This window comes from Antechinus flavipes, chromosome X (genome assembly GCF_016432865.1).
Source record: "Antechinus flavipes isolate AdamAnt ecotype Samford, QLD, Australia chromosome X, AdamAnt_v2, whole genome shotgun sequence".
Taxonomy (NCBI): Eukaryota; Metazoa; Chordata; class Mammalia; order Dasyuromorphia; family Dasyuridae; genus Antechinus; species Antechinus flavipes.
Genome location: NC_067404.1, coordinates 58522497 through 58536374, shown reverse-complemented (window position 1 = coordinate 58536374; position 13878 = coordinate 58522497).

The window sequence follows — 13878 nt, the reverse complement described above, 5'->3', positions numbered from 1 at the left end:
ACTTTTAAACAAATGACTCCCAATACTCTCTCTATAGCCCTCAACTCTCTCTCAAAAAAAAAAAAAACCCAAAAAACCCTAGGTTTTATTGACATCTTTTTTTACACTGATTAGATTTCTCAGTGTTCCTCTCCCTCCCCCATGAAAGAGTGCTACCCCTTAATCTCTTTTATTTAATTGTATTCCTTTATCTCTGATCTCTCTTCTGAGCTCCAGCCCCAGTCATCAGCTGCCTGTTAGACTGTCTATACCATAAGTAACTGGATATACCATAGGTAGAGATGATATAGTGCTGGACTTGAGAATCATGGAGCCCGGGATTCAAACCCTTCCTTTGTCACTAGCCCATCTTCTGCTCTTGAATGGCTTGCCTCCTTGTCCTATCACCCATCATGCCTTGCCAAAGCTCAACCCTGGCTTCCCAGTATCTTCCTCCTTAACTTGGATTTGCATATTACCTAACAGAGCTGCTAATTGAGTTTACTCCAAATTTCTGTTATCTAATCTCAACTGGGTATTCACTGTGACAAAACAAACATTCTATTCCTTCCTAATTGATTCACTATCCTGCTCTCCACAGAGCTGTTACCAAATTTCTCATCTCTCCTTAAGCTCCCATGAGGACCTCACCTCGCTGAAAAAACAGATCATTGACCTAGAGGTCCTCTTTCTCCACTCCTGCTCATCTGACATCATTCAGACATTTTCGTCCACAATCTCCTCCTTCATTTGAAGCTCAGATGGAGAAGAGGCCTTTTGCCAAAAGCTAACCCCTCTGAGTGCATTTCTGTCTTCCCCAGAGGATTGCTTATTGTCACCATCACATTCCCGTTCTCCCCAGATATTGACTCTTTGCCACATCTCCCCATCCTAAAAAACCTTTGATCAACCCCACGATCCCTTCCAGTTATCATCCTGTACATCTCCTCTCCTTCGTGGCTATGAACTCCGAGAGTCATTTATGTTCCAGGCCTTTGCTTCTTCTCTCTCCTGAGCTCTCTACAAGATGGCCTCTGACCTCATCATTCAACTAAGACTGCGGTGTCCAAACTTCCTCATGATGTCTGCATTGCCTTATCAAATATCCATTGTCTTTTCTTAATCGTGATCCTTCTTGACCCTTCTGTCGCATTGACCCACTGTGGACACCTTTTCCTCCTGCCCACACTCTTCTCTAAGCTTTTGGGACATCCCTCTCTTCGGCCTATTCTACTTGTGGGACCACTGTCTGTCAGTCTCCTTTGCTTTCTCTTTCTTTCTATAGTAGTTCACTTTGCAATCTCATGGATTTGTTAACCTTTTTTATGCAGATGATTCCCAGATCAACCCTAGTCTTTCTTCTGAGCTACAGTCAGGGATTCCCAGCTGCCCACTGGACTTTTCAAACTCAACATGTCCAAAACAGAACTCATTTTCTCTAAGTCTTTCCCTCCCCTGAACTTTCTCATAACTATCAAGAGCCCCATTATCTTCCACCTGGTTGCCAGACCTAGTCATTTCTACCTTCGCAGCATTTCTTAGATGAGTTCCCTTCTGTCTGTTCACACAGCCACTACCCTACTTCCAGCCCTCATTACATTTCACCTCCACTCTTGACATGGTCTTTTGATCAGTGTCCCTGCCTCAAGATTCTCTCTACTCCAAACCATCCTCTGCTCAGCTGCTTCGGTGATTTTTCTAAAGAGTAAGTCTGACTTTGTCTCCCCTCCCTTACCCCTACTCTCCGGCTCCGTGAGCTTCAGTGTCTTCCTGTTTCCTCCAAGATCAAATACCAGCTCTTCTGTTTGGCTTTTAAAGGCCTTTCTAATCTGGCCCCTTTCTCCTTTTCTGGTCTTTGCAGACCTTCCTCTCCTTTCCATGCTCTGTGATCTACCTGCATTGGCTTACTTGCTGATCCTCACATGAGATATTCCATCTGCCCTCGCTTTGTACTGGCTGTCCCCCTTTCCTCCTTTCTGGCACGTTCTCCCTCCTAACCTCCTCCTCAGTTTCCCTGCTTCTCTTCAGGCCTCAGCCCATAGACCATTTTGCTATGTCTGTTCTCCGCTGCTAATGCATTCCCACCTACTTTGCTTAGATTTTGCATCAGTCTAGTGATTAACCTCTTATATTCTCCCATTAGAATTCAGTCCTTGAGAGGGCAGCCGGCCTTTGCATTTCTTTATTAGCCTCTGCACTTAGTACTGTACTTTCTGCATAACGCCTTTAACGTATGAGACCTCAGTTTCCTCCTCTGTAAAAATGAGAGGTTTGGAATATATGTTTTCTTTTGGTTCTTAATCTGCCCCAGCTCCTGTGCTCCATATTCAAAATAAAAGCTCAGCCTATTTCCACTTAAACCCAGCTCTTTTCTTCCCTTATTGATTTCTGCCAGGAGCGCCACCGCCACCCTCCCAGTCCTGCAGCTTGAGAGCCGAGGCGCCCTCCTTGCCGTTTCACTCTCCCTCATCCTCCATTTGCAGTCAGTTGCCAGGTCTTGTGGCTTCTGCCTCTAAAACATCCCCGGCATCCCTCTCCTGCTGTCCCTTCCCATTGCCACAATCCCCGGGTCAGGTCCCATCACCTCTTCCCCGGACCATTGTAAAAGCCTCTTCACTGGTGTTCCTGCTCAGGTCTCTCAGCTCTCTAATCCATCTTCCCCGCAAAGCTGCCACATTGATATTCCTAACCCTAGTCACGTGGCTATATCCTTGCAGTCCTACTAATAGGAATGTATTCTTCCCATATTCTAGGAGCTTCAGTGGAAAAAAATCTAAGTTCCTTCTCTGGCAATTGAGTGTCTCCGCGATATGGCTCCATGCTCATTTTCTAACCCGATTTCACATCGTACTCCTCCTCCTACTCCCTAAATATTTGATAATTGAGGCGAACCAGCCTGCCGCTGTTCCCTGTAACATTCCCAGTCATTCTCTTAACCCCACGCTTCTCTCTCAGAGCTCTCAGGTGGCCAGTGAGACGGCCTAATGGGGGGCCAACACGCACACAACTGTGTGTCAGCAAGCTATAGACGGCAAGGATTAATCGGAGATGGTCGGCGGAGAGAAGGCACCAGAAATAAGGAACGTGGGATTCGAGCTGGGACTGGAAGGAAACCGGGAGCCAGACGTGAGGCTGAAAGGAGCAGGCCAGCCAGAGATAATAGGGTCTTGGAGTGGGAGGACCCTTACTTAGGTATCATGTAGTCCAACCCGCTTGGTTGATGGGGGAAGAACTGAGTTCATAAAGAAGTGAGGTGGTAAGGGGGGGGGGACTTGAACTCAGGTCTTCTGACACCAAATCCGGTTCTCTTTCTATGATATTTCTAGGCTTTGCTGTCTCACTGACTCCCTGTGGGCCCCCCCCCCCACTTCAGGTCAGGGCACAGAGGAGACTGAGTAGTAGGAGAGAAGGAGAAAGCCCATTGGCTGGGAACTCTGTGTGTCTCGTTCCTTCCCCCCCTGCCCCCATCATGAATTTGTATCTGTCTGGTCAGTCTCTCGCATGTTCTGTGGTGACACGGAGCAAAAAGCTTCCTTTGTCTGTGTCCTGCTCCTCCTGGGGGTCTGCAGGCCGTGGGGGATAATGAGCCATTTATTCTGCTCGGCCCTTCACATCAGGCGGCAGGTGATGACATTTCGGTGACATGATCCCTGGAATGTGGCTCCAGCCCTGGCCCCCTCTCAGCTAGGTCTCTGTGTGAATGTGTGCGGCTGGGAGCGGGGGTCTCTGGTGATTTGTGACTGGGGGGGGATGGTATGCACAAATATGTGTACGCACAGGGCCAGGAGGAGAGAGCATCTGGGAAGATAGGTGCAGAAGAAGAGCAGGTGTGAGGGTGGGGGCACTGACTGCTTAGTGCTGGGGTTCCAGTGATGGCCCAAGTCCACGGGTCTGAGGGGGTTGGCGACTTGGGGAAATTTCCCCACAGTCTCAGCAGATTTTCAGAAACAATACTCTATGTTAAGGTGAAGCTGGTCGACGAGAGCCAAATTATGAAGTTAGGATTAAGTGATCCTGGGCCCCTAAAAGAACCCTGTAGTTCCACCCCATTCGTTTTACAGATAAAAACAACTGAGGTCCTAGAGAGGTAAGGTCATATGGCAAGTATCAGAATCCCGTCCCTTTGAATCTGATCGTTTCCGATTCTTCGTGACCCCGTTTGGAGTTTTCTTGGCAAAGATCCTGGAACAGTTTGCTGTTTCCGTCTCTCCCGCTCGTTTTACAGATAGGGAAGCTGAGGCAAACAGGGGGAAATGACTTGCCCAGGGTCACCCCCGCTAGGAAGACTTCCTGGTCAGATGCTCTGACTGCTGTGCTAGCACTCCATCCACTGTGCCACCAAGTGGTTCCCTATTGCCTCCAGGAGCAAATAGAGACTATTCATCTGGACAGTAAGGGCTCCCACTGACCTCTCCAGCCTCGTTTCCTACTCTGTCTCTTCATGGAGGGTAGGAGTCCGATCCAGGCCTCACTACTCTCAAGTCTTATGGTCTGTCTATACTTTCCCACAGTTACCACCAGCCTGAGCCTCTTCTACCTGGGCCTTCCCTTCATATACATTTCTAGAAGGAAAGAGAAAAAAACCAGTTGCATATCAACCGTGGCCCAGAACCATAGACTAGCTTGTGTTAGAGAGGACATTTCCTGCATTGCATCTTCTTTTCCTTTCTGGCAAATCAGATCTACCTGGCCCAGAAGGACAACCCAGATGGGCTTGCTGGAGAATCATTCCTCTTCCCCTCCGACCTTTGCAGTTGCAGATCCCTCGGTTGTGGTAGAGAACAAGACCCAAATGTGCTTCCCCATCTGACGGCTCAGTCCTTTGCTGCTTTTTTCAGCCCTGTGCCCTAGATAATGTTTCCCAAGAATTCCGATTCTCCCGTGCAGCCTTCCACCTCCTGGCTCTGTCTGTGGCCATCCTTCTGTGGCCTACCCAGCTTGTGCCAACCGTGTCTGGGGCCATCTGGTTCCCCTTTCTAGGAACTCCTGGCCTGCTCAGCCATTGCCTCTCCACGGCTTCCATCTTTGGGGCCCAAAGGCTCCCAGGGAGAGGCTGTGCAGAGGAACGAGTTCCCCATCCCCATTAGCCCTGGAGTGAGTGATCCCTTCCTGGTTCTGCTTGTGCTTTCCACCTCCTTCTCCCTGCTCCCTTTTATAGGCCAAGTACAGATGCACAGCTCAGGCCTGCAATGACTGTGACTCAATCAATCATTTTCTCATGCTGTCAATGGGTCAGTGAGTGTCCAGGCCTTGGTGATGTCCTCAATCATAGACTCATAAATCTAGAGCTAAGTGAAACCTCAAAGACCATCAAGGATCCATTTGTTTTCTTTTACAGAGGAGAGACTCTCCAGACACAGGAATCGATCTGCTCAGTCACACAGGTGGCAGATGGCAAAGGTCGGACCATTGGACTGTGGTAGCAGTGAGTACCCACCCTGTCCGGAGGTAAATCTCGGTCAGAACAAAGGCCTCACCTTAACACGGATGCGCCTGCCGGTCACTGTGCTTTTTGGTGTTGTCATTACCCCATCCCTGTCAGTTTGGGACTCGGTGGAATCAGAGAGCAGAGGCCCGAGTCTAACCCGCCCTGAAGTCCACGGTATGGGGGGTGCCTGACTCCCTAAGTTCCTTGCCTTGGGGCTTATACTCCATTCTGGTGCTGGTTCCACCAGCAGCACCTTCAGGGTGTTGCTGTCCTGGCGACTGGACAAGCCTGGCCTCCCTAGGCCTTAGGCCTCTCTTGATGAGCGGCCTTGGGCGGGAGGCAGCAGAAGCTGAGGTCACCCCAGCTTGAGATGAAATGACAGTATTGCTACTTGGCGACCCTTAAAACAACTGCTCTCAGGGCTGGATTTTGAAATCGGGCAGCTTACCCCCAGGGTTGTGTAATTCAAAGCAATGACCAAGAAGATATTTGTCCAAATGGGGCTCACTCCTGAGCCGAACATGGAGCAAGGCCCAGATGGTTTAAGGGTGGACCCAGAGCTGATGTTTTCTCTTAATATGACATCTTCTAGAGAGGTTAAGAGCGATTTCCAAAGCAGATTGACACCCCCCCTCTCCTTTTTCTCCCCCACCCCCGGGCCCTAGTCTGGAGGAAGCTGCCATATAGAGAGAAAACATCCGATGCAAAGAGCTCAGTCTCCCAGACGGGAGGATTTGGGGAGGCTGGGAAGACGTTTATGGTAAGACGATAAAACTTCCCTCTTCTGTGCTTCGATTCTGCACGTATCTTCCCAGCTGCTCTCTCCTCCTGGATAACAGAGCTAGGAGACAGAACCCAGGCTTTACAGAAAAGACAATCGAGGCTGATACCCTGCATTTGGCAAAGGAGGGAACTGAGGGAGTCAGTGAAGTTCAATGTTCATACATACATCACATCATCATAATAACATTCATACTGATAACTTGCATTTCTGTAGGTCTTTAAGGTTTGCAAAGCTCTTTAAAGGGGCCACTCATCCCCATTTTACAGCTGAGGAAACTGAGGCAGGCTTGCCCCAGGTCATACAGCTAGGATGTGTCTGAGGCTGGATCTGAACCTGGGCCTTCTTGACTGAAGGCTCAGAGCTTTACCCATGGTGCCACCTAATTCCCAGTAATGGCTGTGGCTGCAAAATTGTGGCGCTTGAACACTGTGTCATTGTCATCTCATTTGGTTCTCACAGGCCACATGAAAGTCTGGCAGTGCAGTGGGCTAAATGCTACCAGAACTCAGAGGAGTTGGATTCATGTCCTGGTTTCCTCTATGACTTTGGACTCCCCCAGTCGTCGTTTCCTTATTTGTAAAAGGAGCGGATTGGACAAGCTGGCCTGCAGGAGTCCCTTCTAGCTCAAGAGCTAAGATTCTAGTAGGTGGCAGAGTAGGAATTCAAAGCAAGATCTTCTTTTGCTTTGCTAGCTAGCTTGGGAAGTTGGATCCCTTAGGATGTTAGGATTGTTTCTAAACTAAGAGTAAATGGGCTCTGAGTGAACATCATCAAGGTTTTCCTATGAGTAAAATGCAGGTTCTATGGCAACGTCATGATACCTGGCTGAAATTTACATTCAAAAGGCCCATACTCCAGTCTCAGCTCTGCTCCTTACCTACTATGTGTGGGATCTTGGATCATTCCTTTCCCCTCTCCCCTTTGTTGCCTTCCATGTAACATGGAAGGGTTGGGCTAGAGGATCTCTCAGGGCCTCTCCAGCTATAAGCCCCTTGATTCTATGTGGCATGGTTCTCTTCCTGAACTCCCACCTTCCCCTTCCTCCCCCTCCCTCCCGGGCCCCAGCCTCAGCAAGCAATGCCCAAGTGCCCCAATGAAGGGGATTGCTGCAGAGGACTTGGGAAGAAGCCTATTTGTTTAAGGGGGAATGGAGGCGGCGCCTGATGCAAGGGGAGAGCTTGTTCCTTCTGAATGTAATGAGAACTGATGGAATCCAAGCTCCTTTGCCAAACTGCTCTTCTGTCAGGTCCCTAGGGGATGGTCCAGAGAGTCCGCACGCAGTGTCTGTGAAATGTATAAGCCCTGCTGGGGAAATCCAGGTGGACGGACCGGCCGCCCCATTGGATCCTAGAAGTCCAGAGGGCTCCGAGGGCTCAGCTAGGGCACAGGAGAGCTTGCTAGACCTGGGAGTGGGGATGGGAGGCTGGCTTGGGCCAGCACCTTCATCCCTTTCCCTGGCAAGGCTGGGGAGAGAAAGGGGAGGCCAATCCTCTAATTTTGGCTTGCGGCCTGAGTCCCGCCTGACAGCGTTTAGGAGCCCCAGAGCATCCTGGGCTGCCGGTGTCTTCTTTTCCTTTCTGATCTTTTCCTGTCCTTTCTCCCCTCTAATTCCATCCTTTCCCTCTGCCTTCCCCTCCCCCTGACCATCATCCTATTTCACCTCCCTGGCTTCCTTTCTTTTCACTCTTTGACTTCTCCTTTCCCTCTGCTCATCTCAACTTCCGTTCCCATTCTTCCCTTTTGCTCTGACCCTTCAGAAAAATAGAAGGCCATATTGGTTAGTGGAATCAGTGGGGGTGGGGGAAGAGGGAGCAGGATGCAGCAAGAGAGGACTCGGTTAGATGGAAGGAAGAACTTCCCCGGGGTCAGGATTGGGAAGTCCTTGGGGTCCAAGGGAGGTGGCGGCGACATAACTTTCTTTGGAGGACTTTAAAAACAAAAAGGACTTGTTTGGCTGCCCTGGTTTCGATGTGATCCTAGAGGCGAGGGGATGGCTTTAAGGAATTTCAGCTCTGGGAGTCACTGAATCCTTTAACTTCTCATTTGAGCTCCTATTAATGTCATCCTTTGAGCTCCTTTTCAGAGGCTGAATAAAAGGTCTTTGACCTCAGCCGCTCTCCTCCGATAACCCTGCTTCCCTTCCATATGCTCTGACTCATTGGGGGAGAATCACACATGTCTTTTTGGATGAAGCATTCGGCCCAGCGCCAAGAGACCTGGCTCCTGTTCCCTGGCTGTGTCCTACCCTTTCGTTATGATCTTAGGCGAGTCCATTCCTTCCCCAACCTCAGTTTCCCTCTCTGTAAGGAGCACGAACACGTGCCCAAAGGAGGCAGAGTCCTCTGTGAGGACAGGGGCCTTCCCAGAACCGGAGTCAAGGGGAGTTTTAGTGCCTTTTAGACCCTTCTGGGCCTCCCGTTGCTCCCTGACCCCTAACATTCCTCTTACAGAAGGATGCTAGTCCTCACAGGGGTTGCAGCCACAGCAAATGAGGTGTAATGAATGATCTGCTACTCCACAGTTATTTAATAGAGAGAATGCTGGATTAGTTGTCTAGGGAACTGGAATCAGATCCTGGCTCTTCCCCTTACCGCCTGCGTGATCTTGGCTAAGTCCCTTTTACTCTCTGGGTCTCAGTTTCCTTCTCTGGCAAACGAGTGGCTTGGGCCAGGTGGCCTCTGTGCAGCTAGAGGAAGTTAGGGTAGACACATCCTGAGGATGAGGGGTGGCAGGGAAAACAGCCTGAGGCCTGCCAACCGAGTTACGTAAGGTGGCACTCATCCTGCCTGCACCAGATTTGCCTCGGGTACGGGTGCATGGTGTCAGAAACAGGAGCCCTCCCTGGCCCTGGGAAGGGTGCTGATGTTGGCATCCATTGCCGGTAGGGAGATTGTGCAGGTGGGATGCCGCTCCTCCCTAATAACCCCCTTTTCCCCCTCCCATAGTGGTCCAGGGGTGATCTCAAGCAAGAGGTGAATGTCCTCAGAGGGATCACCTGTGGGCAGCTGGACTACTTACCAATCTGTGGACAGTGCCGGGGACAGAGCATGAAGTCCCTACCCCAGAAGGTGCCCAGATGGGGCTATGCCAAATGGCCTTTGCCCAGCTCTTCCTTGAATCTTTTCCAGCAGCAGAGGGTTAAACTCTGACTCCTGGAGGCTGGAGACCAGAGAAAGACAATGCAGGAGGAAGAAGGAGCCAAGGCCCAGATTTGTCATAGCTGTAGAATGAGTTGATTTGTTTTTAACCATAATAATGATTAATATTATGACAACACCCTGCATCGCGGGTATAAAAACACTATCCTCTCCCAAAACATGACTCAACCTCTGCACTCCCAGTTAGCCCCAAGATTCCTTGGAAGGCAGCTGAGAGCTCTCATGACAGCTCCTTTCCTTGTCTCAGGGCTATGCAACCTTCTGGTACTCCAGAAAAGCTGCTGTTGACCCTGAAGCTGGAAGCCTTCCCAAGACCCCGGGGTGATGGCCTGGGGCCAAGAGAGCCCAACCCAGGGCCGCCCCCGATGGCGGGGCCACAGAAGCCAGGATGGGTGGCGTGGCACAAAGGAGACCCTGGAACTTAGCCCCCAACTCGGACACCGACTGGTGGCGTGGTCTTGGACGAGTCCCCCTGTCTCCCATTTCACTATCCATAAAAGGAGAGGACCAAACTCAGGGAGCCGTGCTGCCTTTATCTTGAGTGGCAAGAGAGAGAGGGGGGAAGGAGTAAGCTATCCACTAGATGGTAATTGGGAACCCTCTGAAGTTAGGGTATGAAATGGAAGCCAAGATACCCAGGATTCCCTTAGTGATTTGGTTCTACTTGGCAAAACTGTAATACTAGCAGAGGCCTCCGGGAGGCATAATGGATAAAATGTTAGGCTTGGAATCAAGAAGGACCCGAGTTCAAAAACTGCTTCCTCCACTATCTCCATTTCCTCATCCGTGTATTAAAGGGTCGAACAAGACCCAACTGAACCCTGTGGCTTTTAAGGGCCCTTTCGGTTGGACACAGTGATGCTGTGGATCACTCTCTCCTCCTTGACACTCTCTTCTCTCAGTTTTCAGGGCACCCATCTCTCTGTTCTCCTTCTATCCACCTGACTACTCCTCCTTAGTCTTCATCCAGATTGCACTCTGTGGGTTGCTCCCAAAGCTGTGTCTTGGTCTTCTCTTCTCCTCCTAAACTGTGCTATTTTGCTTGGTGATCTCATCAAGTCCCATGGGTTTGATTATTATCTCCAAGCAGATGATTTTTCACATCTATTTATCCAACCCTAACCTCTTGCCTGACCTCCAGCTACAATCGCCAGCTTCTTATTAGACGTTTCAAACAGGATGTCTCATAGACATCTACATGTCTAAAATGAAACTTGTTTCCTTTCCTCCCAAACTTTCACCTCTTCTGAATTTCCCTGTTACTCTTGAGTTGTTATCCTTCCAGTCACCTAGGTTGGAAACCTCTGTGACATCTTGGATTCATCACCCTCACCCTCATAGCCAATTTTTGATCTAGAACTATTGACTCTGCCTTCACAACATCCCTCTTACAAGCATATATCTTCCCTCCCATGCTATTAGTGCCAATGTGTTGTGAAGCCTCATCACCTCATGCTCGGACTGTTGCAGTAACCCTTCTGGTTAGATTGCTTTCCTTAAAATATCTCTCTCCCCTCTCTTAAAATGTCTCTCTCTCCCCAACCCATCCTCCCTTACCTGTCAGGTGATCTTCTCAACGAAGAGGTCTGACCATGTCACCCCTGCCCCTTACTCATTCAGCTCCAGTGGCTTCCTCTTCCCTCCAGGATCTATTAATATGTAAAATCCTTCACAACCTGACCCCTTCTTCCTTTTCTTCTCTTCGCATCCATCACTCCCTTCTGCCTTCTCCACAGTTCAGCTGTATTGGCCTTCTTGCTGAGCGGTTTGCCAGTTTCTTCTCCAGCCAATAGTACAGATGAGGAAACTGAGGCAAACAGAATGAAGTGACTCACTTGGGCTCACCCAGCTGGGAAGTGTCTGAGGTCCAATTTGAACTCCAGTTATTCTGATTCCAATCCACTGCACCACCTAGCTCTCTGACTCCACACCTTTTTATTGATTTTCTCTCATGTTCTCCCTTGTTCTTCTTCCCGATTTCCACCTCCTGGCTTCCTTTAAATCTCATTTGAACTCACCTTCTACAAAAAGCCTCTCCTGATCCTCTTTAATTCTAGAGCTCACTATTCATTATTTCCGATTTATCCCCCATAGAACTTGCTCATATGTATTTGTCTGTATGTTGTTCCTTCATTAATCAGTAATCTTGGAGAATAGGGGTTGTCTTTTCCCCTTATTTTTGGTTCCTCGGTGCCTGGTACATAGTGGGTGATAGATAAGTGCTTGTTGAGGTGCTCCCTTTCAGTGTTAACATTTTAGCTTGGACGGCTCTGACATCAGTGTTCCAAGAGAACCAGCATGGTTTAATGAAAAGTGAGTTGTATTTGGGCAGATAGAAAATAGAGGTGCCTCAGAACTGGGGGTCAAATGGGGTTCTGACTTTCAAAAAATGAAAGAGAATGAGGTTTGAAAAACTTTAGGCCAGCAAGCTTGCTTTGAATTCCCGGACGAGTTCTGGGACTTCTTATTAAAGGGATGAATAGTGACCTTGTAGAAAAGGAAGCAGTGATCACCAAGGGCCTGCAATGGCTTCATGCAGAACAGGTCATGTCAGACTAGGCCCATTCCTTTCTTGACGAGATTATTAAACCGGAAGATCAGTTTACCCAGGTTTTAGAATTGTCTCATATGATTCTTGTAAAAAAGTGGGATAGGTGGTTACACAGTTAACATGGATTCATAACTGGTTGTATGTTTGGACTCAAAGAAAGGTCTGGAACGCTGGTCCTGTTATTGTCTTCACAATCAGTAGCCACAATACCCAAAACTCTCCTTGTGAATCACGTCATGGTCCCTGGGAGCTAATCAGGTGATTCATTCTTTTTTTCATTCAACAAACATTTATTAGTGGCAGCTGGACTGGAGTTCATAGGGGAAAAAAAGACAACTACAGATGGCCATAGCACACAGTATTCCATGATAGGAGCATTCGGGAGGGACCAAGTGATATGGGAAGTCCCACGGGTGTTCTAAAAGGGCCAAAGAACTTTGTCACCCAAGAGAGTAACACTTTAACTAGCTGATGATTCTCACCGTGTGGAAAGCAGGACTTCTATATTCGTGAAGAGATAAGAGGGTGTGCAAGAAAAAAGTGAACAGAAGAATACTGAGCTACAGTGGCCTGGAGTGCCGGATTTGGAGACGAAGGATCCAGATGACCGTGGCCAAGTCATTTTCCTGCTTGAGCCTTCATTTCTTCCTCTACAAAATAGATATTATCTATGTGTCCAGTATATAAAGTAAATATCTGAACTGTACATTTGAGATAAGTACAGATAAAATGGTCGATCTCTGTGTACCCTTCTAACTCTAAATCTTTGTGTTATCTGCCTGTTTTCCTGTCCATCTCTGCCCAGTTCTCTTTGTCCTTCTTTGGGTCTTTCTGGAAGGATGTGGTTCTGTCACTTTTTCTACTGTGATTCCTCTATCTTTTTCTGTTCCTGACATATTTATCTTTTGAAAACAATTGATTTTTATTCATATCATATCATATCATATCATACATCACCTCTGTTTTCGAATCTCTCTCCTCGCCCAGTACCCCAGACTGATACACAGTAAGTCATCCCTCGTACTAAAGAATAAAAAAGGGAAAAAAGCAGTTCAGTAAAATTGAACGATATTAACAACTGACTCTGACCGTACATACAGCATTCCGCACTCATAGGTCTCTGCAAAGAAAGGACGGAGATACAATTTCTCTTCTCTGAAGTCAGGCTCGTTGTTATAGTTACATGGTATTCAGTTGTTCAGACAGATTTTTTTCCATTTCTATTGTTGTAGTCAGTGTGTGTATTGTTTCCCCGGTTCTGCTTATTTCAGTTCTCTCAGCATCAGTTCATGTGTCTTCCCGGATTCCTCTGAAATCTTCACAGTCATCATTTCTTATTATACAGTGACAAATTCCATCATGTTCACGTGCCATCATTTGTCGAGCCGACCCCCTGATCGATGGGCATTTTTTTTTTTTGCCTGCCGTGTATTTCGATGTCGATGGGACCTTTTTTTTTGTCTTTGACCTTTCAAAAGAATGGACATTTCACCCGTCTCCTTAGCATAATCCCAGATGGTTTTCCACAATGTTTGGACCGATTCATAGCGTTACCAACGGGGCATAAATGAGTGCACCTGCCTTCCACAGCCCCGCCAACATTGAGCTTTCCCATATTTAGTTATCTTTGCCAATTTGCTGGGTGTGAAGTGAAACCTTTCTTAAATAGGGCCTCGTGAGTTCCCGAGAATACCCACATGCCACTGGCTAGCCCTGCTGCCCAGGGGCCAGTTCCCGGGATGTCTGGTAGACAGTAGAGCTTTGAACAGCTGTGTGATGGTGGCAGGGACTAGGTGACATTTCTGTAGGAATGGGGTGAGCCAGATTCCAGCTCTCTGGGCCCTCTCCTCCCAGGCTTTTGGATCAGCTGCATTGTCAACAGCTGCCGCTTGGGCTGAACAGCTGTTGGAGGGGGGGGTGGACTGCCCGATGACCTCCAGCTTTGTTTTGTTGGAAAGTCACAGGCCCCCGTGGTGGG